The sequence below is a fragment of the Tachyglossus aculeatus genome, unplaced genomic scaffold, assembly GCF_015852505.1.
Source record: "Tachyglossus aculeatus isolate mTacAcu1 unplaced genomic scaffold, mTacAcu1.pri SUPER_6_unloc_5, whole genome shotgun sequence".
Lineage (NCBI taxonomy): Eukaryota > Metazoa > Chordata > Mammalia > Monotremata > Tachyglossidae > Tachyglossus > Tachyglossus aculeatus.
The window spans coordinates 1,444,124-1,470,202 of NW_024044840.1; the positions used below are offsets into that span (position 1 = coordinate 1,444,124).

Consider the following 26,079-nt stretch of genomic DNA (forward strand, 5'->3'; position numbering starts at 1 on the left):
TATGTTCTGTGGGCAGGAACCACAGGGAGCCCACGAAACAGCGTGGCTCAGTGGAAAGAGCCCGGGCTTTGGAGTCAGAGGTCATGGGTTCGAATCCCGGGTCCACCACAAGTCTGCTGTGTGACCTTGGGCAAGTCACTTAACTTCTCTGAGCCTCAGTTCCCTCACTTGTAAAAATGGGGATGAAGACTGTGAGCCCCATGTGGGACAACTTGATCACCTTATATCCGCCCCCCAGCGCTTAGAAATGTGCTTTGCACATAGTAAGCGCTTAACAAATGCCATTATTATCATTATTATTATTATTATTATTATTATTTATTATTATTATTATCCCAGCCTTCCGAGATTCCTGGAGAGTCAGCTGTTTCATCGGAGTCCCGGGCCCGTTCTCCCAGGGGGAATTCCCCAGGAAATAACCAGGCCGTTGTTTGAGGGGATGGTGCAGCCAACCAGAGAGCCTAGATGGGGAACGATGATCCTGACAGCATTCACCCCTTGGCCAGAACTTCCTGTCACCACTACCAGCGTCCACGGCCGACGAGATGGAGTGAGCCTTTCTCTCAGCAGAGGTCGGTGCTCCCTAGCCCACGAGAGGCCCAGTGACTCCGGAGAGGAGCAGGGGAAAGATGAGGGAAATTTCAATAGGGAACTGGATGACCAGGGTCAGAGTCACAATTTCTCTAAATTAAAAGCAGTGTCGCTTAGGTGAAAGAGCATGAACCCGGGAGTCAAGAGGACCTGGGTTCTAATCCCAGGTCTGCCACTTACCTGGTGTGTGACATTGGGCAGGACACCTCACTTCTGCGCTTAGAATAGTGCCAGCGCTTAGAACAATGCTTGACTCATAGTAAGCGCTTAATAAATGCCATTATTATTACTTCTGTGGGCGCCGATCCGGTCCTCCAGGGATTACCGTCAGATCAGCGGCTGCTTTATCTTTGGGTCGGGGTCCATCTGGAGAAATATCTCAGTGTCTGCGGGAGAGCAGAGAGAGACTGATGGCTCCTCGAAGTCCCTCCTTGGCTGACCAAACCCAGGAGTCCGAGGGGAGACAGGGGACCAAGCCAGCCTGGCAGAGGTCGGCGATCCCCAGTCCCACGCTGCCCCGGTGAGTGCGCCCTTGGGTGGGTATGAAGGGGTGGAGAGAGGTGAGCAGCCCATAGTGAGTCTGCGGTGAATCTCGCACTCGGTCCCCAAGTTGAAGCTCGAATCAGGGCTGCATTGCAGATGGTTTTAAAGGAGCAGAAACCAGGCTTCAGCAGGGACGAGGCAGTGGCAGGTACCACAGCACAAGTCACTAGTACTGGAATCACGTCGTCCACTCAGGTTCTTAGTCTCATGGTCTTTGTACCTCGACCAGCACTCATCTGCTATTTGCTCTAGGACACCCCATCCATCGTCTGGCTGACATGCCTTCATCGGCCTTCCACTGGCTCTCCGTCATCCCTCTGTCGTCCCTTCATCAACACCCCATTATCCTTCCATCCCCTTAGACTGTCAGCTCGTTAATTGCAGGGAACGTGTCTACCAACTCTGTTGGATTGTTCCCTCTTTAGCTCTTTAGTCCAGTGCTCCGCACACAGTAAGCGCTCAGGAAATACCATCGATTAATCATTTCTGCCAGCCCTCTGCAAAGCCCGAGGCGACATATGTAATTGGGGTCCCACGACTGACCCTTCCCTGTTTAGCCAGACTTCACTTTTCTGTTCATTTTCCTCTTATAGAGACAGTTGCAATCGGATTCCCTCGACCTGCAGCTTATGTGCGCGTGTGTGTGCGTGCTCAGGGCAGGGTAGGAGAATCGGGGAGCAAATCCCAGGCTATAAGGAAGGGGGGCATCTGGGTAGGGAACAGTGGGGAATGTTCTCTCTCTCTCACTAGGGAACAGGTTGGGGGTCAGGGAAGAGCCGAATGAGTGACTAAATAGGTTTATGGGTGTATGCATCTACCTACCTCTTTGTATTGGACACTCCTACAGTGCTCTGCGCACAGTAAGTGCTCGATAAGGACAATTCACTCTGTGCAGCTGTCCATCTGTGGGAGAACCCCGGTCTGTGAGTGAGTAAGAATACATGTGAGGGTGTTACATGTTTGGATGCACTTATGTTTAGATGCAATTTGGGGCGTGAGAATGAATTTGTGTGCTTCAGTGTACCTTGCAGGTTTGGTATATCTTTGACATTTGTGTCCACTGGGGGGATCGATAAACACCTTTCTCACTATTACCAGTCAGTCAATCAGCTTAGTACAGTGCTCTGCGCAAAGTAAGTGCTCAACAAATACGATTGAATGAATGAATGTTTATTGAGCTCAGAGCAGAGCTCTGTGTGTAAAGTACTGTACTAATGCTTGGAAGAGTACACTATAATAATATTCATTCATTCATTCATTCAATCGTAATTATTGAGCGCTTACTGTGTGCAGAGCACTGTACTAAGCGCTTGGGAAGTACAAGTTGGCAACATATTTAGATGGTCCCTACCCAGCAGCGGGCTCACAGTCTAGAAGGGGGAGACAAACACCAAAACAAAACATATTAACAAAATAAAATGAATAGAATAGTAAATATATACAAGTAAAATAAATAGCGTAATAAATCTGTACAAACATATATTCAGGTGCTGTCGGGAGGGGAAGGAGGTAGGACGGGTCAATGGGGGAGGAAGGAGTGGGCTCAGTCTGGGAAGGCCTCTTGGAGGAGGTGAGCTCTCAGTAGGGCTTTGAAGGGAGGAAGAGAGCTAGCTTGGCGGATGTGTGGAGGGAGGGCGTTCCAGGCCAGGGGGAGGACGTGGCGGGGGGGTCGACGGCGGGACAGGCGAGAACGAGGTACAGTGAGGAGGTTAGCGGCAGAGGAGCGGAGGGTGCGGGCTGGGCTGTAGAAGGAAAGAAGGGAGGTGAGGTAGGAGGGGGCGAGGTGATGGAGAGCCTTGAAGCTGGGAGTGAGGAGTTTTTGTCTGACGCTTAGGTTGATCGGTAGCCACTGGAGATTTTTGAGGAGGAGAGTAACATGCCCAGAGCGTTTCTGCACAGAGATGATCCGGGCAGCAGCATGACGTATAGATTGAACTGGGGAGAGACAGGAGGATGGGAGATCGGAGTGGAGGCTGATGCAGTAATCCAGTCGGGATAGGATGAGAGATTGAACCAGCAGGGTAGTGGTTTGGATGGAGAGGAAAGGGCGGATCTTGGCGATGTTGTGGAGGTGAGACCGGCAGGTTTTGGTGCCGGATTGGATGTGAGGGGTGAACGAGAGAGATGAGTCGAGGATGACACCAAGGTTACGGGCTTGTGAGACGGGAAGCATGGTAGTGCCGTCAACAGTTATGGGAAAGTCAGGGAGAGGGCAGGCTTTGGGAGGGAAGATAAGGAGTTCAGTCTTGGACATACTGAGTTTTAGATGGTGGGCAGACATTCAGATGGAGATGTCTTGAAGCCAGGAGGAGACCCGAGCCTGAAGGGAGGGAGAGAGAGCAGGGGCAGAGATGTAGAATTGGGTGTCATCAGCGTAGAGATGATAGTGGAAGCCGTGGGAACGAATGAGTTCACCAAGGGAGTGAGTGTAGAAAGAGAACAGAAGGCAACCAAGAACTGACTCTTGAGAAACCCCTAGAGTAAGGGGATGGGAGTGGGATGAGGAGCCCGCAAAAGGGACCGAGAATGAACGGCTGTAGAAGTAAGAGGAGAACCAGGAGAGGACAGAGTCTGTGAAGCCAAGGTTGGATAGAGTGTTGAGGAGAAGGGGGTGGTCCACAGTGTCGAGGGCAGCTGAGAGGTCGAAGAGGATTAGGATAGAATGGGGGACGTTGGATATGGCAAGCAGGAGGTCATTGGTGACCTTTGAGAGGGCAGTTTCGGTGGAATGTAGGGGACGGAAGCCAGATTGGAGTGGGTTGACGAGAGAGTTGGCGTTGAGGAAATCGAGGTAGCGGGTGTAGACGACAGGCTCAAGGAGTTTGGAAAGGAATGGTAGGAGGGAGATAGGGTGATAACTAGAAGGGGAGGTGGGGTCAATAGAGGGTCTTTTATTATGTGGGAGACGTGGGCATGTTTGAAGGCAGAAGGGAAAGAACCAGTGGAGAGTGAGCGGTTGAAAATCTAAGTAAAGGAGGGGAGGAGGGAATGGGCGAGAGATTTCATAAGATGAGAGGGAATGGGGTCAGAATTACCGGTGGCCGGTATAGCACTTGAGAGGAGGGAGGAGATCTCATCTGTGGATACTGCCGGAAAGGATGGGAGAGTAGCGGAGAGGGTTGAGATCCAGGGCGTTGGAGAAGGGGAAGGAGTGACTTCGGGGAGCTCAGACCTGATGGAGTTAATTTTACTAATAAAGTAGGAGGTCAGATCTTTAGGGGTGAGGGAATGAGGAGGGGGAGGAACAGGGGGCCTGAGAAGGTAGTTAAATTTACAGAAGAGCTGACGGGGATGATGGGCTTGGGTGTCAATGAAGGAGGAGAAATAGTTTTGTCGGGCAGAGGAGAGGGCAGAGTTAAGGCAGAAAAGGATAAACTTAAAGTGAACGAGGTTGGCTTGGTGTTTAAACTTTCGCCAGCAGCGTTCAGCAGCTCGAGCATAAGAGCGAAGGAGGCGGACAATGGCAGTGATCCAGGGCTGTGTGTTAGTGGTACGACAGCGGCGAAGGGAAAGGGAAGCGAGGGAGTCGAGCTGAGTAGAAAGGGTAGAGTTGAGAGCAGTAATCAGATCATCAAGATTGGGTGGAGAGGAAAGGGAGGCGAGGTAGGGTGTGAGGGGCTCAGAAAGACGGATGTGGTCGAGATAGCGGAGGTGTCTGTGAGGTAGTTATATAGATTTACAGGGGAGAGGATTGTGAGTGACGAGGCAGGTGAGAAGCTTATGATCAGAGAGGGATTTCAGAGTTGGTGAGGGTGGAGATAGTGCAGCGGTAGGGGATGATGAGTTCGAGGGTGTGACCAAGTTGGTGAGTGGACGAGGTGGGGTGGAGCAGGAGGTTGGCAGCGTCAAGGAGAGATAGAAGGTTGGCGGCAGAGGAGTCACCACGTATATCCATGTGGATGTTGAAGTCTCCGAGCATCAGAGTGGGCATGGAAAAGGAGAGAAGGAAGGTGAGGAAGGGGTCAAATTCGTTAAAGAAGTTGGAGGTGGGGCCGAGGGGGGGGCGGTAGATGATGGCTACAAGAATCTGGAGGGGGTGGTAGAGGCGAATAATATGGGCTTCAAAGGAAGGGAAGTAAAGGGAAGGGGGAGGAGGGGTAGTGCGAAAGGGACATTGGGGGGCGAGAAGGAAACCAACACGTCCTCCTTTTCTGGTGAGTCCGGGGGAGTGGGAGAAAAAGAGTCCTCCACTGGAGAGAGCAGCAGAAGAGACCGTGTCGGCCGAAGACAGCCATGTTTCAGATAGGGCGAGGAGGAGTAGAGACCTGGAAAGGAATAAGTCCAGGATGAAAGGGAGCTTACCTATAATAGAGCGGGGGTTCCAGAGGCCATACTTGGCAGCAGCTGTGGAGGGAGGGGAGGGAGAGGGAAGGGTTCAAGGGGTGGGGAGGGTTTAGATTGGGATGAGTTGGCGGGGGCCTTGGCGGGGAGAGTCGGAAGAGGGATGGCGATGAGAAAGGAGAACTGGGTTGGGGTGGGGGCTGGGAGGAGGGGAGGGAGGGGGATGGGAGGGGGGACTTGAGTTTTGGCTCTTGTACAGAGGGAACCTGGGTAGGGGGTGAGGGGAGGGGTGGTGGTGTGGGAAAAGGGAGGGAAAAAGCTGTGTGGGAGAGGGGAAGGGGAAGGTGAGGAATGGGAATGGCAGTTGGGATTAGGGGAAATGATAGTTCATGGTGAGGTTAGCAAGGTAAATGACAGCACAGCAGGAGGTTTACAATTGAAATGCAGAAGCAATAGCACAGTAGCAATGATATAAGTAGGTGATGGTATCCCAGAGGGTAGTTAACAATTAACACGCTATGGAAGTAATAAAATAGGCAGATGATGATATCACAGAGAGCAGATAACAACTACTATGTGACGGCAAAAAATAAGCAGATGATGACATTGCAGACAGCAATTAACAATTAACATGCAATGGAAGTAAAATAAGCAGGTGATGACATCATCGAGAGACGTTAGCAATTAACATTCGATGGGAATAATAAAATAAACAGACGATGACATCACAGAGAGCGGTTAACAAGTAACATGCTCAAAGCAGAAGGATGAATTGTCCATAGGTCAGTCAAATCAGGTCAAAGAGGTAAATGGCAAGCAGAGTCCGGGGCTCTTGGCAAACCTATCTCGGAGGCGGACGATGGAGTCGTATGGATGGCAGTTCTGTAGTTCGGCAAAACTGTTAAGTGGGGTCAGGGATCGGAGATGTCTGGGGAGAGGAGTGAACAGCCAAATAGCATGGGAGGGCTGACTAGGTGCGAATGAAGTTGTCGTTAAAGTAATTTGGTGATAACAGGAGCCTTTTTCCCGGGGGAGGGGGAAAATCAGTCAGGTCCGGATTGGGAAGGGAGGAGTGGGGGGCTCCTCAAAGATGGTCGCTTAAGCAGTGTGTCGGGGATGAAAGCAGGGGGACACAATGATCCACGGACAAGCAAGGGGATACAATGAGCTATGAACAAGCAGGGGGACACAATGTCCCATGATCCCAGTTGGCTATTTGGACAGAGTGGAGGTGGTTTCGAGGGGTGAGTATAGCGATGATAGGGGTGGGGGCCTAGCCCAGGGCCCTCGGTGTGGTCGGGCGGGGATGCAGATGCCCGTGTGGGGGACGGCCAGGAGCCCGGACGCGGTGCATAAGCGCCCGATAGCGGGCTGCTCGGAGACGTATGGACGGGCAGATGGACGGACGGACGGACAGAGGGAGAAAGGGAGGGAGAGTGGGGGAGTGCCGGCCCTTGCGGCCACGTCCGGAGGGCAGGATCCTTCCGGGATCAGCGGGGCTACGCGGTGTGATGGCGGGCGGGTGGGCGGGCCTCTAGGGAACGGAGTCCCGGGCTTCTATGGCGGCACTTTGCTGGGAGGGATCCTGTGATCCTTCCGGGAGCAGCAAGGCCGTGCGGTGTAATGCTGGGCGGGACTCTCGTAAACAGAGTCCCGGGCGCCTATGACGGCGTTCTGCGGGGATAATCCTACCGGAAGTAGTAGGGCCACGCTCTGTGATGGCTGGCGGGCCTTTCGGGAACGGAATCCCGGGCTCCTATGCCGGCGCTCTGCGGAGGCGATCCTACCAGGAGCAGCAGGGCCACGTGGTGTGATGGCGGGAGGGCCTCTCGGGAACGGAATCCCCTGCTTCTATAGTCACACTCCCTTCCCACAACGAGCTTACAGTCTCTGTACATATCCGTAATTTATTTTACATTAATATCTTTATCTTCCTTTAAAGTGTAAGGTTGTTCTGGGGAGGGAACATGTATTCCCCCAAGTATTTAGTGCAGTGCTCTGCATACAGTAAATGCTCAAAAATACGATTTCTTAATTGCTTGATTGATTGATACTACAAATTTTACAAGGGCGTTTGCTGCTATCACTGCACCTATTATTGTGACTGATTTCCCCTCTTACAACTTTGACATCCTGTTGCCCTCACTTGGAGAATTATGGTGTCAGTCCTCCTTTGGAATTCCATCCTAGTTACGTAGAAGTCTTTTACCAAGTGTCTAGGTCATTTTGTAATTGATACCACTCTTCCAACATACCATACATTGCTCCTCCATAGACTCACTGGCAAAACTCCTGTTGATTTGTTCACCTCATCAAGATCTTTGTCCTGTGCAGGGAGTCATCATCACCTACCAATGACCACCATCTCCACTGTGAGGGAATTCCTCCTGTTGGGATTCTCGTTGGTCCGGGAGTTGCAGCTGGTCCAGGCAGCTCTGTTCCTCCTTGTCTACCTGGCGGCCCTGACGGGGAATCTCCTCATCGTCGCCGTCACCGCCCTTGACCGGCGCCTTCACACCCCCATGTACTTCTTCCTCAGGAACCTGTCAGTTTTCGACCTCTGCTACATCTCCGTCACCGTCCCTAAATCTATCCACAACTCTCTGACTGACCATAGAGAAATCAACCTCCTGGGCTGTGCTGCCCAGGTCTTCTCCGTGGTCTGGTTTGCCTGCTCAGAGCTGTTGGTTCTCACGGCCATGTCCTATGACACATAGTAAGTGCTTAACAAAGACCATAATTATTGCTATTATTATTAACAATGGTATTTATTGACCACATCCTGTGTGCACAACACTGTAGTAAGCTCTCAGGAGAGTTGAAAAGAGATAATATTGCATTGTTCCTGCTCTCTAGGAGATTATGATCTAATGGGGAAGATAGACACAGAGTAAATTACGTAGAGGAGGAAGGAGAGAAGGGAAAGTTGAGAAAGTGGATAAACGCTTGATTCAGGAGTACAGTTCATATAGTCAGTATGAACAGAGCTTCAGCGTATTTGCAATCAGGACAAGTCAGAAGACGCAGCGTTGCCTAAAGAGGAGAGCAGGGACCAGGGATTCAAAAGGACATGGGTTTTCATCCCGGTTCCACCGAATGTCTGTTGTGTGACCTTGGGCAGGATCCCTTAACTTCTCGGTGCCTCAGTTCCCTCATCTGTACAATGAGGATTAAGATGTGAGCCTCACGGGGGACATGGACTCTTTCCAATCTGATTAGCTTGTAACTACTCCAGCACTTAGTGTAGTGCCCGATATATAGTAAGTGCTTCACAAAGGCTGTAAGAAAAAGTTGCAGTTGGATGATTGACTGACAGATCGACTGTCTCAGGTTATGAATTAGACAAAGACGAAACCATTCACAGTGGCTAAACTGTCGCTGAAAACAAGAACCGTTGGGACACTGGGATGCAGATGCCGCTGTTTACACGGTAACCCCGAGGGCTGCATCCCTGTTGCTGCAGGGATGCGCCTTTATATTCCAGGAGCCTCAGAAACCACGTGAACAGAGAGTGCTTGGCTTGTCAAGTCCACGTGGCCTGGGCCCCGAGTCATCCTCCGTAGATCCCACTCAGAGCAGCTCCTGCTTTATCTACAGGGATGTGCGCCGTCTGGAGAGCTTCACAGGGTCTGAGAGAAAGAGGAGTGCTATCGAGAGCTCGTCTCTCTTCCTTTCTGGCTGACCAAACCCAGGAGTCTGAAGGGAAAAAGTGGATCAGCCCAGCCCTGCAGAGGTCCGCGACCCCCAGCCCCACTCTGCCCCGGTGAGAGTGACCGGGGGTGAGCGGGATGGAGAGGTCTGGAGCACGAGGATGAGGATGGAAGTGATGGAGCCAGTCTGGTGCCTAAGTTGGGGTTCGGACCAGGGCAGCAGCTTCCAACGGGTTAGGGATCATAGCAGGAGGGGCGGTGTTTTCCAGTTCAGTAACCCCCAACAATCATCCACCTCTCCTTCATCTTCAAACCTATGCCAACCTCCTATGCCAACCACTCGCTGGGCTACGGTGCTCCAGCACAGTGTCAGCACTGTTGACAGTGAATTTGGCGTTCAGTGGGTCCCAGAATCCCGTGCAGAGACTAAATGACAAGCAGGGCTGAGAGAGCGTGACCAGATCTGGACTGTCACTGGCACTGTCAGCAATTCCTTCCTCCAAGAGTTGTACCCAAATGTTGGGAGAAGACAAATAGTGAGAATGATTGTAATCCCTGCCCTCAAGAATTTCCCAGACTACTGGGCTAGGTTGACACAGTATAATTTACTATCAATCAATTAATCTTGAATCATATTTATTGAGCGCTTTATTGTGTGCACTAGGTAGCCGCAGTAGTCCACCACCACGGTGCCCAGCGTGTACAACCCTCCACGTCCACGGCGTTGTAGGTACTCATGCTGCTCAGGTCGTGGCTGGGGGCGGCATAGGTGGCCGGGTCGCCCCCGAAACCCTTGTAGTTGTTGCGACCATCGAAGTCCAGGCTGAAGAAGATGTTGTTTCAGATGAACATCTGCAGCTTGGTCTCCTCGCTGGGGTGGATGGCCATCACATTGCCGTCGATCACAGCCATGGCCCCCGGGTGGCTGACGCTGTTAAGCCACTGTGTATCTGGGGGTGACAGGGGCTCGGCTCAGGGAAGTAGCTTAGTTGTTTAAGCGCTTAGCGCAGTGCTCTGCACAAAGTAATCGCTCAATAAATGCGATTGAATGAAGTGGTCCCCGGGATGGATGCTGCTAGTCAGTCTGTTGGCTCAGGTGCCGAGAGGCGGTGTGGGGGGAGGTTGGGGACAGTTGCCCACCCCCTAACTCCACCCACACAGAACCAGCCCCTAAGCACCCCATACCTTGAAGATGGCTCGGTTCTTCAGCAGCCGCTCGGGCAGGTTCTTCGGAGGCAGCTCAAGCGCTCTCTGCTGCGTCTAGTTCCAATCCTGTGCCTGGTGGGTGGGGGAGAGGAGGTGGGAGGGCAAGGGTCAGGGTGCCATCACTCTGCAGGGTACGGCATGCACCCCACCTTGCCCTCGCTGGGTTTTCAGTGGGGCGATGCCACGACTCTGCCAGGGCTCCACTCCAGGGAGATAGGGAGGGCAGACAGTGCTTAACCAAAACCCCCACAGCCACGCCCACGGGCAGGGTTGTGCCCGTGCCCTGCCCCCTTCAACCTGGAGCCGCAGTGACATGCCAGGGAGGGTGGACGGGACTTGGGAATGTCTGGGTGCTGACCCCAGGGGGTAAGGGGCGAGGAGGGTGGACAGGCAGGCACCCGATCAGGGATGTGCTCCTCGTAGCCCAGCCTCAAGGTGTAAGTGTCCTCATCCAGCAGGCAGTTCATGGAGTACTGGGCCTGGGGCGCCCTCCAGTTGTATACCGGGAATGGGACGGCGATGTTGTTGAAGGGGTGGCGCCGTACCCTGCAGTCAGAGTTGGGGGGGAGGGGGCAGAGCCATCAGCCTCCTCACTATCCCGGCCCTTCACCGAGCCTGGGGTCTCCCAGCATCCCCCCAGCCCAGCCCAGCTCTTGGGCTCATTTTCTCCAGCTGTTCAGTGGCCCCAGTGCCCACCGCTTCCCCACGCGTTGCGGAGAGAACGGACGGAGTGCCGATGCTAAGCCCTTTCCCCTCCCCAGGGACTGGACCCTGGGCCGCGCCTGACCACTTGGGGGCAAAACCCTTCAAGCGGGGGCTGCGGGGAGGCCATGGCCGTTGTCACCCTGCACCCAGGGGCAGAATGGGGGAGGCTCCCCGTCGTACGCTTTCTTAGGAAACGCGGCAAAAAAATTTCTGAAGGCCGGGCTGATCTGGTTGAGGAGCTCCAACAAGGAGTGGCTGAGGAAGCGGGGACTGGCAGGCTTTTGGTTGAAGCTGTACGCCCTGGAACTGCAGGGGCACATGGTGCGTTCACCTCTCCTCCGACCCCGCCTGCCCCCATGTCATGAGCCCAGAGTCCGTCCGAGGATACCCCCCACTGACTGGTTTAGGTAGAAGCAGCAGGTGGAGGCGGTGATGCTGACATGGCAGTCCTCGGCCGTGACCACGTACCGGTAGATCAGGTCCTCGTGCAGTTGCCGGGGGGTGGTTTCCAGCAGCTCATGGTGAGCACATTGATGCAATGAAGGGGATGGGGAGGCGGGGGGCGTAGGCATCAGGGGAGGCCGGCCGAGGCTGTTGCCCGCCAGGCGTCTGTGCCATTCCCCCTCTGGTGCCGAACCCGGTCCCTGCGGCCGCCCCACATTCCATTCGCGGTTTTTCAGCTGCAGGGCGCACAGCGGCCGCTCCTTGATCCTGGGCAGGATGTGCTCGGGGGTGGTGCAGTCGATCTGCTCTAGCTCCCCGGCCTTCTCCTTCCACTTGCCGCTGTCTGTTGCGGTGGAGGCCGCCATCAGCGCCCTGCCGCCGCCCACTCGGGGCCAGAGCAGGCAGGGGAAGCCCTACTTCTCCCACTCCCAGAGGGCCCCGCTGCCGTCCCCCCGGCTCCTACTGCCAAGGTCGTCGTCTGTGAAGACGCTCAGGAAGGACAGCGAGCTGCAGTCCAGGCCGCTGAAGGCGTCGGACGGATCCAGTCTCTTCAGCAGGATCCGGATGTGGCGCACGTGGACCAGGGTCTCGAGGACCACGAGGGGGAAAGCCAGAAGGGGGCTGACGGTCGGGACGGGGGGAAGCTGGGGACATGGCAAAGAGGAAGCAATCCCAGAATCCCACCCCCCACCTGCCAGAGATGCAGACCTGCGAGGCCCCAGGATGACCGGGGTCCCATGCCCTTCTCCAACCCCCGTGGCGTGGAGCCAGGCTGGTCACCCTATGATTCGGGCCCGGACAGGATGGGATGAGGGGAAGGGCTTGCCTTCCACTACTCGAAACGAGGCCCCCTCATGCACCCCTCGATTGTCTTGAGCTCAACAAAGTTGTCTAGGATGTTGACGTCCAGCTGCAGGGAGACGCAGGCGCGGCCACAGGTGTCTTCACGGTCCATGAGTACCTGGTGGATCTCCTGCTCCATCTCCTGCGGAGAGACCTGCAGCCGACACGGCCAACAATCAGGGTCCGGCCTGGGTGTCCCGTCTGCCCACTCCCAGCCGGCCCGGGAGCCTCTGACCCCAAGGTCTCTCCTCCACGGGGACGAAAGGAGGAGGAGCAGGAGCAGCTTGCCCTCCCCTATGAGGGGAGGGGCTGGGTTGGCCTGGGGCAGGGGGTCTAGCTAGAACTTGTCCCCGGGCCGCCGTGACCCTCGGCGGCTAAGCCCGGTCCTCCCCACCGGAAGTCAATCCACAGGCATGGGCAGGCTGGGTTGACTCAGCCGAAGGGCTCTGCTCAGCAGTGGTGCGATGGCTGGCGCCCAGCCCAGGGATGTCCTCTCGCCCTGCAGCTGCCGCCCCTGACTCCACCTTGGCTCTCCGCTCCCCGCCAGATCAGCCGCCCTCCTTCTCCCGTCGCCTCACCACACCTGTAGAGAAAAAGGCTCCGTCCCTGGCGCGAAAATCTTGGCGGTGAAGCCTGTTCCCTGGATGTCGATGACATCCTGCTCGTCGCCCGGCTGCCCGTTCCCCTCCTCCTTCTCGACATGCCAGTTCTTCCACAGCTCCTCCTCTTTCCCGTTCTCGCTGCCCCCATTCACCAGCGCCAGGGCCGGCAGGAGTTCTGCCCGGCGGTAAAAGGAGTGGAGAGGGGAGGTTAGGAGGCTGTTGAGGCCCAGTGTCCGAGATTGCACGGTCATCCCCGCCCCACGGGATGTTGTGAGCCTGCCTATCAGGCAGTGCCCTGACAAAGAGGAGAGTCTATTGGAGGCAGGCAGAAGACCGGCCCCCTGACCTCCACCTCTCTGAAGCCCCCATCCTCCACCCAAGGAAGGAGGCTCTATGGACGGGAAGGCCCCAGGGCAGCCTGTGGAGTCGCGTGGTCCGTTGGAAATGGAGTGGTCTGTCACTGTGGCAGGTTTGCCACAGTTCTACGGGGTGGCTGTGAGCAAGCAATATAGCCTCTCTGTGCCTCGGTTTTCTACCCTGTAAAATGCAGGACAGGGAACTGTGAGGCCCTAACCATCCCCACCCACTATGAACCGGATGCTCTGGGTTCCTCGGGCCAGAGTCATCCACAGGTCCTGCTCAGGCTCTGGGAGAGGTTGGATGGATACTGCTCCACACGCCCCCCGACACCCAGCCACAAAGGTTCCCAACGATGCCCCCGGAGGTACTACTAAGCACTTGGAGAGTAATACTAATGATAGTAGTACTTGCTAAGCTCTTACTTTGTCCCAAGCACTGTCCCCAGCACTTGGGTAGACACAATTTAAACCGGTTGGATACAGTTCTTGTTTCACATGAGGCTCACTTTCCTAACCCCCATTTTACAGATGGGGCAACTGAGGCTCAGAGTAGTTAAATGATTTGCCCAGGGTCACACAGCATACATGAGGTGGAGCCGGTATTAGAACTCAGGTCTTCCTGACTCCTGACTCCCAGGCTCGTGCTCTACCCACTTTATAATTTCATAGAAGACCGAATCCCTGCCCCTTCTAGAAGGAAAAAAAAACGAATGAAAAGATGAATATGCAATTATTGCGTGCCATTTTAGAGATGAGGAAATTTAGGACCAGAGATGTGAAGCGACATGCCCAAGGTCCCACAGCAGCAAAGAGACAGAGCCAGGATTTGAACCAAAGTCCTCTGACTTCCACTAAGTTATGCATGGGAGAGTACAATAGTACAGAGCTGGTAGATGTGCATGCTGCCCTCAAGGAGCTCACAGTCAGGAAGAGAACTCCTGGGCCCATACCCTTTCCACTAAATGATGATATAAATGAGTTGATTCGCGCTTGAGTTAGGTAAAGTGGGTTTAGAGGGCTGGGAAATGAATCGGGGAAGCTGGTTGGAGGAAGGGCGGATTTTAGCAGTGCTCAGAATTCGAGAAGACCTGTGCTCTCTCTGATTTTGAGTGGATAATGGAGGGAGTTCCAGACTAGGATGGAAATGGTGCTCTGCAGTGCTCTGCACACAGTAAGTGCTCAATAAATACGATTGAATGAATGAACGAAATGGGTGAGTCGATCGTAACAGCTAGAAAGTTGCTTTGAGAGCTAAGACGAGTTGAGTCAAGCGCTTAGTACAGTGCTCTGCACACAGTAAGCACTCAATCAATACGATTGAATGAATGAACGATGCAAAGAAGGTGAAGTGCAGTCAGAGGGTGGCGAGCCTTCAATCCATTGTGAGGTTTTTTTGCTTGTGAAAAGACTCAGGTTGACGGAAGGAGAAGACATAGGCTGATCGATGCATTAGGAAAGGATTAGATGAATGATGAGTTATGCTTGTTTTTGTGAGTATACAGGTGTGAATGCAGAAATGTGAATAAATAGAATCAGTTTGATGTATATGTGGGGGTTTTTTGTTGTTTGTTTTATGGTATCGTTATGTGCTTATTATATGCCAGTTACTGTACTAAACACTGGGGTGGATAAACGCTAATCAGGTTGGACGCAGTCCATGCATATTATGCTTTCAGTCATAATCCCCAATTTACAGATGTGGTAAATGAGGCACAGGGAAGGTAGGTTACTGGCCCTAGGTAATACAGGGGAGAAGGGGCAGAGATAGGATTAGAATCCAGGTCCGTCTGTCTACCAGGTTCATTCTCTCTGCACAAAATGGATGAATTTACGTATAAAGTCCATTCTTGTTTTGTTCTAAAACCATCGAAAAAATTTCACAACAGTCATGTTCATATCCTTACGTTCTCTGACATCTCCTATCCCCTATTCATTTCAGTTTCAGTCTCCTCTAGCAAAAATAATACTCTTGGTATTTATTAAGTGCTTTCAATGTTCCATGCACAGTATTAAATGCTGCGGGAGATTAAGGATAATCTGGTAGAACACAATCCGTTCCTCACAAAGAATTCACAGACAAAGTAGGAGGAAAAACAGGAATCGAATCCTCATTTTACTATTGAGAAAACTGAGGCTTAGAGAAATTGTCACTTTCCCATGGCTATATATCCGACAGGTGGTAGAGTTGGGATTAGAACCCAGGTCCTCTGACTCCCAGGCCTGCGTTCTTCCCAATAGCACCCTACTTCTGTACAGTTCGAACCTTGGTGGTTCCAATAGAATGGAAGCTCCTTCGGGGCAGTGATCACGTGTCCTTTCTAGGTCCTCAATAAACAGAATCTTCCCTCCCAGACCCTGCCCTCTCCCTGACTTTCCCATCACTGTTGACGGCACTACCATCCTTCCCGTCTCACAAGCCCGCAACCTCGGTGCCAACCTCGACTCCGCTCTCTCGTTCACCCCGCACATCCAATCCATCACCAAAGCCTGCCGGTTTCACCTCTGCAACATCGCCACGATCCACCCTTTCCTCTCCATCCAAACCACTAGCCTGCTGGTTCAATCTCTCATCCTATCCCGACTGGATTACTTCATCAGCCTTCTCTCTGATCTTCCATCCTCCTGTCGCTCCCCACTTCAATCTATACTTCACGCTGCTGCCGGGATCATCTTCATGCAGAAACGCTCTGGGCATGTTACTCCCCTCCTCAAAAATCTCCAGTGGCTACCAATCAACCTACACATCAGGCAAAAACTCCTCATTCTCAGCTTCAAGGCTCTCCATCACCTCGCCCCCTCCTACCCCACCTCCCTTCTCTTCTTCTACAGCCCAGCCCACACCCTCCGCTCCTCCGCCACTAAACTCCTCATTGTGCCTCGTTCTGGCCTGTCCCGCCGTCGACCCCCGGCCCACGTCCTCCCCCTGGCCTGGAATGCCCTCCCTCCGCACATCCATCCACCAGGCTAGCCCTACTGAGAGCTCATCTCCTCCAGGAGGCCTTCCCAGACTGAGACCCCTCCTTCCTCTCCCCCTCTTCCCCCTACCCATTCCTCTTCCTTACCTCCTTCCCCTCCCCACAGCACCTGCATATATGTATATATGTATTTATGTATATATGTTTGTACATATTAATTACTCTGTTTTACTTGTACATGTTTACTATTGTATTTACTTTCATTTTGTTAATGTGTTTGGTTTTGGTGTCTGCCTCCCCCTTCCAGACAGTGAGTCCGCTGTTCGGTAGGGACCGTCTCTATATGTTGCCAATTTGTGATTCCCAAGCGCTTAGTACAGTGCTCTGCACACAGTAAGCACTCAATAAATACGATTGAATGAATGAATGAATTGATTGACTTAGTCCTATTCTTTCTCCCACAACATCAATGTCTCTAAATTGAAGTCTTCCCTCCCTCTTTATATGCTTTTTATGTGCAGAGCTCTGTACTATATGCTTGGGAGAATCCAATGCAGCAGTTCAATGAGCTGGGAGTGAGCTCTCAAAGTCAAAGAAGGAACATGGCCTTGCAGGTAGAACATGGGCCTGGGAGTCAGGGGACTTGGATTCTAATCCTGCCTCTGCCACTTATCATCCGGGTGACTTTGGGCAAGTCACTTAATTTCTCTGGGCCTCAGTTACCTCATCTGTAAAATGGGGATTAAGACTGTAAACCCCACGTGGAACAACCTGATTAACTTGTATCTACCTCAGTGCTTAGAACAGTGCTTGGCACATAGTAAGCACTTAACACATACCATCATCATACAGAGAAGCAGCGTAGCTCAATGGAAAGAGCACGGGCTTGGGAGTCAGAGGTCATAGTTCAAATACCAGTTCAGCTGTGTGACTTTGGGCAAGTCACTTAAATTATCTGTGCTCTGTTACCTCATCTGTAAAATGTGGATGAAGACTGTGAGCGCCACGTGGGACAATCTGATCACCTTATATCCTCCTCAGCGCTTAGAACAGTGCTTTGCACATAGTAAGCGCTTGACAAATGTCATTATTATTGTTGTTATTATTATTAATTTCATCTCCTCCACTTGTCTGCTGTGTGACCTTGGGTAATATACTTCACTTTTCTATGCCTCTGTTCTACAACTACACCCCAGTTCACAATCTTTAGTCCCTTGTAATCATAATAATAATTGTAGCATTTCTTAAGTACTTATTATGTACCAAGCACTGTATTAAGTGTTGGGGTGGATACAAGCAAATTGGGTTATACACAGTCCCTGTCCCACATGGGGCTCACAGTCTTAATCCCCATTTTACAGATGTGGTAACTGAGGCACAGAGAAGTGAAGTGATTTCCTCAAGGTCTCACAGAAGACAAATGGCAGACTCAGGATTAGAACTCAGGTCTTTCTGACTCCTCTGCTAGTGCTGTATTTATTGGGCAGTGCTGCCCCTCAAGCCAACCTATTTATTCTCCTTTGCCTTCCTATTTTCCACTGCTGGTATCTTGCTCACAGTTTAGTACTCACAGCCTAGTAATATTTGGGCTCTATTATGTGCCTGCCGTGTGACCTTGGACAAGTCACTTAACTTCTCTGTCCACCAGTTCCCTCATCTGTAAAAATGGGGATTCGATTCCTGTTCTCGCTCCTACTGTGAGCCCTGTGTGGGATCTGTTTATCTTGTATCCATCCCAGTGTTTATTGCAGTGCTTAGCAAATAGTAAGCGCTTAACAAATACCACAAGTATTGCTATTACAAGTCCCATTTTTCCTCCCAGATTAAGCCCCCCTTTTCCTCAGCTCCCACTCCCCTCCACATTGTCCCATCCCTCTCCCTTCGCTCTCCCCCTAGTACTTATGTATATACGTGCATATCTATAATTCTATTTATTTATCTTAATGCCTGTTTATTTGTTTTTTGTATATATATCTATAATTCTATTTATTTCTATTGATACCTATTTACTGGTTTTGTTGCCTGTCTCTCCCCTTCTAGACTGTGTGCAGGGATTGTCTCTCTTTATTGCTGAATTGTAATTTCCAAGCGCCTAGTAGAGTGCTCTGCACACAGTAAGCGCTCAATTGCGCTCAGTTGTTAAACATATTACCTGTCCACAGTGAGCTTACAGTTCGCAGGGACTCCCCTTCCTTTAAGCCATGATTCCTCCCTAAAACTGGACTGTTAGTCATACTTCAGTCTTAGCCGACTCCCTCCCAGATTGACAGTTCATCAACGGCCAGAGTTTTCTGTGAACCCAATAGGACAGCTAAGTATCTGGCTAGGTCCAAGAGCAATTCCTTGGTTAAGTGGAGGTGTGAGATTATTTTCACAAGGAAGGGGACATTTTGTCCCAGGACAGAGGCTAAGTGAATGACACTTTTAGGATCCTGCCATGGAGGTCTTCATGTCCTGGTTCCTCAGGCTGCAGATGAGGGGGTTCTGATCCGGGAGTAGTACCGTGAAGAACACAGACACCAGCAGGTCCACTATCTAGGAGGAATCTGAGGGCGGCTTGTTGTAGACAAATACACCCACAGAGAGGAAAACAATGACGACGACGAGGTGAGGCAGGCAGGTGGAGAAGGCTTTGACCCGGCCCTCCATTGCCGGCATCCTCAGCACGAACCGGACGTTGAGACAACTGAAACATATAAGACAACGATGGACATGAAGCAGACGACAGCTGAGGCTGCCCCCAAATTACAGTCGCGTCAATGGCGATGTGCTCCTCAGAGCAGGCGATCTTTAGCAGAGGAGGGACGTCACTGAAAGTCTGGGGGACGACGTGGGACCAGCAGAAGAACAGGGAGAAGGTCGAAGCAGTAACCAAGACTCCAAATAGACTCCCGGTGAGCCAGGAAACAGCCTCCATCTTCCCACAGGTCCCTTGGTTCATGACGACCTCATAACCAAGGGGATGTCAGATTGCGACATAGCCATTGTAAGACATCGCCATGATGATGAACATCTATGAACCTCCATACAGAACCACCGAGAAGACCTTGTCAGCACAGCCCAGGACGTAAATGGATCTACGGTCGGTCAGGGAGTTGTGGATGGACTGGGGAACGATGACGGAGATGAGACAGACGTCGAGGACAGAGGTTTCTGACGAAGAAGTACATGGTGTTCTGGAGGCACCAGTCGAGGGTGTTGACAGCGGTGCTGAGGAGATTCCCCATCAGAGCCACCATCTATGGCAGAAGGAACAGCGCGGCCTGGACCAGCTGTAGCTTCCGGACCTCTGAGAATCCCAGCAGGAGGAACTGTGTCTTCACGGTGACATTGGTCATTTTCTGGGAATTGACGTTGACTGCCTAAGGACATTTAGAAAAATGACGGGTGAGAAAAATATTCCATAGAAGAGTGCACAGGAGAGGAGAAAATCTTTGGGTTGGAGGAAATCTCTGGGGGGCTTATGGTAATTTTTTACACTAAGTTCCAGGCACTGTACTAAATACTAATGAGAAGGAACGTGGCTCGGTGGAAAGAGCACGGGTTTTGGAGTCAGAGGTCATGGGTTCAAATCCCGTTTCTGACAATTGTCAGCTGTGTGACTTTGGGCAAGTCACTTAACTTCCCTGTGCCTCCATTACCTCACCTGTAAAATGAGGATGAAGACTGAGCCCCCGTGGGACAACCTGATCACCTTGTAAGATCCCCAGCGCTTAGAACATTGCTTTGCATATATTAAGCGCTTCATAAATGCCATTATTATTATTATTATTAATCAGGTTGTTCATCTCCTCCAATCAACCTGCCTTGCTTTAGGACAGCACAGAAAGCAATCCTGACTCCTAGAAGTCTATTCCATTTGCGAACATCTGCAAGGATTGTGGTCACATAATTCTACATATTTGGAGTAGTAGCACAGGCTACCTGAAAGCGAATGGTACTGGGAGTCTAGGGAACCTTGAATCCGGACTTTGCCACTTACCTGCTGGGGGACCTCGGACAACCCACTTAACTTTTCTGTTCCTCGGTTTCCTCATCTGTAAAATAGGATTTAAGGTGGTGAGTCCCAAGCGGGACAGAGACAGTGTCCAATCTGATTATATCATATCTACTCCAGCACTTATTGGCATATGGTAAGCACTTAAGAAATACCACAATTATTATTATTAAGAAAGAACAGGAAAATACCTGTTATATCCTGGGCTTATATTGAAATTTTCCTTCCCTGTCCCTCACCTTCCCCTGCTCCTCCACAGAATCACTGGGCCTGTCCTGGACTGGGGGCCGTCGACCTCTGCTGAGAGAGATGCTCACTCCACTTCGTCGATCCTGGACGTTGGTGGAGGTGAGAGAAAGGTCTGGGTGAGGGGAGGGGGCTGTCAGGATCCTCCCTCACCCTCTCGGCTCTCCGGATGTCTGTGCCATCCCCACAGACGGCGGCCGAGTTATTTGCTGGAGGATTCCCCATAAGAGGACAGGACGACGACCGAGTCATTTCCTGGGGGATTCCCCATGGGAGGACGGGACCGGAGCTTGGCTGAGGCAGTTTACTGTCCGAGAATCGCAGAAGGCCTTGATCGTGGGCTCCCTGTGGACTCAACCCTTACAACCTAAATAATTGTCCAATCCCACGTGGTTCCCACTCTGGGACTCCTTCCTAGAACAACATCAATGGACTCATCATCATTCCGTTCTCGTGATTAATAATTGGTCTCTGTTTCAACTCTGGAAATTGGAGATATGTCAGGCCAAGACCGTGGATCATCCTAAATCAGCTCTCTCTCTCTCTCCTACCTACCCATTCTCTCCTCACACTATACCCCAGCTCATACTGTCCGATCTCCCCAGACTTTCTTACCATGTTTCATTCTGAACTTCCCTGCCTACAACCCTTGGATTGTACCATTCCTCCTTCCTTGTTCGCGCTCCCTCCTTCAGTACATCAATCAATCAATCAATCAATCAATCGTATTTATTGAGCGCTATCTGTGTGCAAAGTCTCTTCCCCCCTTTCTCCAACCCCCCGGCTCTCAACATTCTCTGCTACTCTCCCATCCTTCCCAGCGGTATCCTCAGAGGAACTCTCCTCCCTCCTCTCAAGTGCTACTCCGGCCACCTGTGCTTCTGACCCCATTCCCTCTCATCTTATGAAATCTCTCGCTCCATCCCTTCTCCCCTCCTTAACTTCCATCTTCAACCGCTCACTCTCCACTGGTTCCTTCCCCTCTGCCTTCAAACATGCCCATGTCTCTCCCATCCTAAAAAAACCCTCTCTTGACCCCACCTCACCTTCTAGTTATCGTCCCATATCCCTCCTACCATTCCTTTCCAAACTCCTTGAACGAGTTGTCTACACGCGCTGCCTAGAATTCCTCAACAACAACTCTCTCCTCGACCCCCTCCAGTCTGGCTTCCGTCCCCTTCATTCCACGGAAACTGCGCTCTCAAAGGTCACCAATGACCTCCTGCTTGCCAAATCCAACGGCTCATACTCTGTCCTAATCCTCCTCGACCTCTCAGCTGCCTTTGACACTGTGGACCACCCCCTTCTCCTCAACACGTTATCTGACCTTGGCTTCACAGACTCCGTCCTCTCCTGGTTCTCCTCTTATCTCTCCGGTCGTTCTTTCTCAGTCTCTTTTGCAGGCTCCTCCTCCCCCTCCCATCCTCTTACTGTGGGAGTTCCCCAAGGTTCAGTGCTTGGTCCCCTTCTGTTCTCAATCAACACTCACTCCCTTGGTGACCTCATTCGCTCCCACGGCTTCAACTATCACCTCTACGCTGATGACACCCAGATCTACATCTCTGCCCCTGCTCTCTCCCCCTCCCTCCAGGCTCGCATCTCCTCCTGCCTTCAGGACATCTCCATCTGGATGTCCGCCCGCCACCTAAAGCTCAACATGTCGAAGACTGAGCTCCTTGTCTTCCCTCCCAAACCTTGTCCTCTCCCTGACTTTCCCATCTCTGTTGACGGCACTACCATCCTTCCCGTCTCACAAGCCCGCAACCTTGGTGTCATCCTCGACTCCGCTCTCTCATTCACCCCTCACATCCAAGCTGTCACCAAAACCTGCCGGTCTCAGCTCCGCAACATTGCCAAGATCCGCCCTTTCCTCTCCATCCAAACCGCTACCCTGCTAATTCAAGCTCTCATCCTATCCCGTCTGGACTACTGCACTAGCCTTCTCTCTGATCTCCCATCCTCGTGTCTCTCTCCACTTCAATCCATACTTCATGCTGCTGCCCGGATTATCTTTGTCCAGAAACGCTCTGGACATATCACTCCCCTCCTCAAAAACCTCCAATGGCTACCGATCAATCTGCGCATCAGGCAGAAACTCCTCACCCTGGGCTTCAAGGCTCTCCATCACCTCGCCCCCTCCTACCTCACCTCCCTTCTCTCCTTCTACTGCCCAGCCCGCACCCTCCGCTCCTCCACCACTAATCTCCTCACCGTACCTCGCTCTCGCCTGTCCCGCCATCGACCCCCGGCCCACGTCATCCCCCGGGCCTGGAATGCCCTCCCTCTGCCCATCCGCCAAGCTAGCTCTCTTCCTCCCTTCAAGGCCCTGCTGAGAGCTCACCTCCTCCAGGAGGCCTTCCCAGATTGAGCCCCTTCTTTCCTCTCCCCCTCGTCCCCCTCACCATCCCCCCGCCTTACCGCCTTCCCCTCCCCACAGCACCTGTATATATGTATATATGGTTGTACATATTTATTACTCTGTTTATTTATTTATTTATTTATTTTACTTGTACATTTCTATCCTACTTATTTTATTTTGTTGGTATGTTTGGTTCTGTTCTCTGTCTCCCCCTTTTAGACTGTGAGCCCACTATCGGGTAGGGACTGTCTCTATGTGATGCCAATTTGTACTTCCCAAGCGCTTAGTACAGTGCTCTGCACATAGTAAGCGCTCAATAAATACGATTGATTGATTGATTGATTGAAGATGGAAGTTAAGAAGGGGAGAAGGGATGGAGAGAGAGATTTCATGAGATGAGAGGGAATGGGGTCAGAAGCACAGGTGGCTGGAGTAGCACTTGAGAAGAGGGAGGAGCGCTCCTCTGAGGATACTGCTGGGAAGGATGGGAGAGTAGCAGAGAATGTTGAGAGCCGGGGGGTTAGAGAAGGGTGGGGAGTGACTTTGGGGAGGTCAGACCCGATGGATTTAATTTTATTAATGAAGTAGGAGGCCAGATCGTTGGGGGTGAGGGAAGCAGGAGGGGGAGGAACCGGGGACCTGAGAAGGGAGCTGAATGTATGGAAGAGCTGACGGGGATGATGGACATGGGTGTCAATAAGGGACAAGCCTGACAAGCCTCATTTCTCCACATTTTCAAGCCCTCTTAGAAGCCCCCCCTCATCCAAGAGGATTGTCCAATCAAATTTAGTTTTCCTATCTGTCACTTTAGAACTCAGGTGTTCACAAGCACCTGTAAAATATTGGTTAAGTGTAAGCTCCTTATTTGCAAATAGTATATCTTGTCTTTCTGTTGTATTTAAATTTGATTGACTTAGTAATTAAATATTGAAGTACATAAAACAATTTCCTTTTCTCTCCATCCAAACTGCTACCACATTAATCCAATCATTTATCCTGTCCCACCTTGATAACTGCATCAGCCTCCTTGCTGAACTCCCTTTCTCCTGTCTCTCTCCATCCCAGTCCAGACTTCTCTCTGCTGCCCGGGTCATTTTACTATAAAAACGTTCAGGCCATCTTTCCCCACTCCTCAGGAACCTCGAGTGGTTTTCAATTCACTTCCACATCAAGCAGAACTCCTTATTTTTTATTTTAAAGCACTCAATCAGCTTGCCCCTTGCACCCTCCTATTTCACCATCACTGCTGCAACCCAGGCTGCAAACCTCACAACTCTAGTGCTAACCTACTCACTGTACCGCGATTTAGTCTATCTCACCGCCGACCTGTCACCCACATCCTGTCTTTGAGCTGGAGTGCCCTTCGTCTTCATATCCGATGGATGATCACTCTCCCTACTTTCAAAGCCTTGCTGAAGGCACAGCTCTTCCAAAACGCATTCCCTGAATAAGCCCTGATTTCCTTTTCTCCCACTACCTTCTATGTCATCCTGATTCGCTCCCCTGTTTCATCCAACCCCATAGCACTTATACCCATATCCATTATTCATTTACATTAACGTCTGTCTTCCCCGCTATCCTGTAAGCTCACTGTGGTCCGGGAACGTGTCTTTTATATTGCATTATTGTACTCTCCTAAGCACCCAGTACTGTGTTCTGCACGCAATCTGCACTCAATAAATACAACTGAAGAACTGGGTGACTATCTTGTATGTACACTAGCACTTAGTACTACGCCTGGCACATACTAACCACTTAACAAATTCCGAAAAAGGAAAACATGCACATTCTGGCCTCAGTGAGTTCACAATTTAGTGAAGAGAGTAGACACCAGTGATTCAAATCAGAGAACGTAAGGATTTTACAGGGAGGGGTACCAATGCCAGGATGAAGTAGATCCATTATTAACCAAATGTACAATTGGTAATCTATGTATAGGTAAGAATGGGGAGTGTAAAAGCATACAACGGGAGGAAGGGTAACTGTTGATCTGATACAGTTGAACTATTTTGAGTTGCTTGGGGAAGACTTCCAGGAATTGGGAAAAAGGCAACTGTGTCTCTTGGGTCTTGGTACCCTCTTCTATGCCCCCTGTCTCTGTTCCGGCTCACCCAGCTCATCAAATAATGAGTGAATCAATCCATGGTCATTATTGAGCGATTACCATGTGCAGAACACTGTACTAAATTCCTAGGATTGTATAGTAATATAGAACTGGTAGATAGGTTTTCTGTCCACAGTGAGCTTACCGGCTAGAGGGGGATAGAGACATTATTCAATCGAGCACTCAATCAGTGGCATTTATTGAGCAATTTCCACGTACAGAGCTCTGTACTAGGCACTTGGGAGAGTATGCTATAACTGAGTATAACTATACAGTATAACTGAACTCCTTATCTTCCCTCCCAAACCCTGCCCTCTTCCTGACTTTCCCATTACTATAGATGACACTACCATCCTTATCATCTCACAAGCCCGCAAACTTGGTGTCATCCTCGACTCTGCTCTATTGATCTCCTCACATATTCAATCCGTCACCAAAACCTGCCGGTCTCAGCTCCACAACATAACCAAGATCCGCCCTTTCCTCTCCATCCAAACTGGTACCTTGCTGGTTGAATTTCTCATCCTAACCCGACTTAATTACTGCATCAACCTTCTCTCTGATCTCCCATCCTTCTGTCTCTCCCTACGTCAGTCTGTACTTCACTCTGCTGTCTGGATTATCTTTGTACAGAAACGCTCTGGGCATGTTACTCCCCACCTTAAAAATCTCCAGTGGCTGCCTGTCAACCTACTTATCAATCAAATAGTCCTCACTCTCGGTTTCAAGGCTCTCCATCACCTCGCCCCCTCCTACCTCACCTCCCTTCTCTCCTTCTACAGCCCAGCCCGCACCCTCGGCTCCTCTGCCACTAACGTCCTCACTGTGCCTTGTTTTCGCTTTCCCCGCCGTCAAACCCTGGCCCAAGTCCTTCCTCTGGCCTGGAAGGCTCTCCCTCCACACATCCACCAAGCTAGCTCTCTTCCTCCCTTCAAAGCCCTACTGAAAGCTCACCTCCTCCTGGAGGTCATCACAGACTGAGCCCCCTTTTTCCTCTCCTTCTCCCCATTCCCCGCCCTACCTCCTTCCCCTTCTCACAGCACTTGTATATATTTGTACAGATTTATTACTCTATCTATTTTACTTGTACATATTTACTATTCTATTTATTTTCTTAATGTTTGCATATAGCTTTAATTCTATTTACTCTGACGGTTTTGACACCTGTCTACATGTTTTGTTTTGTTGTCTGTCTCCCCCTTTTAAAATGTGAGCCCATTGTTAGGTAGGGACC

At 51.3% G+C, this 26,079-nt stretch overlaps 1 pseudogene; it reads right to left on the reverse strand.

Moving 5' to 3' along the window:
* Positions 1–918: 918 nt before the first annotated feature.
* Positions 919–19,080, reverse strand: LOC119922143 (annotated as a pseudogene).
* Positions 19,081–26,079: the final 6,999 nt, after the last annotated feature.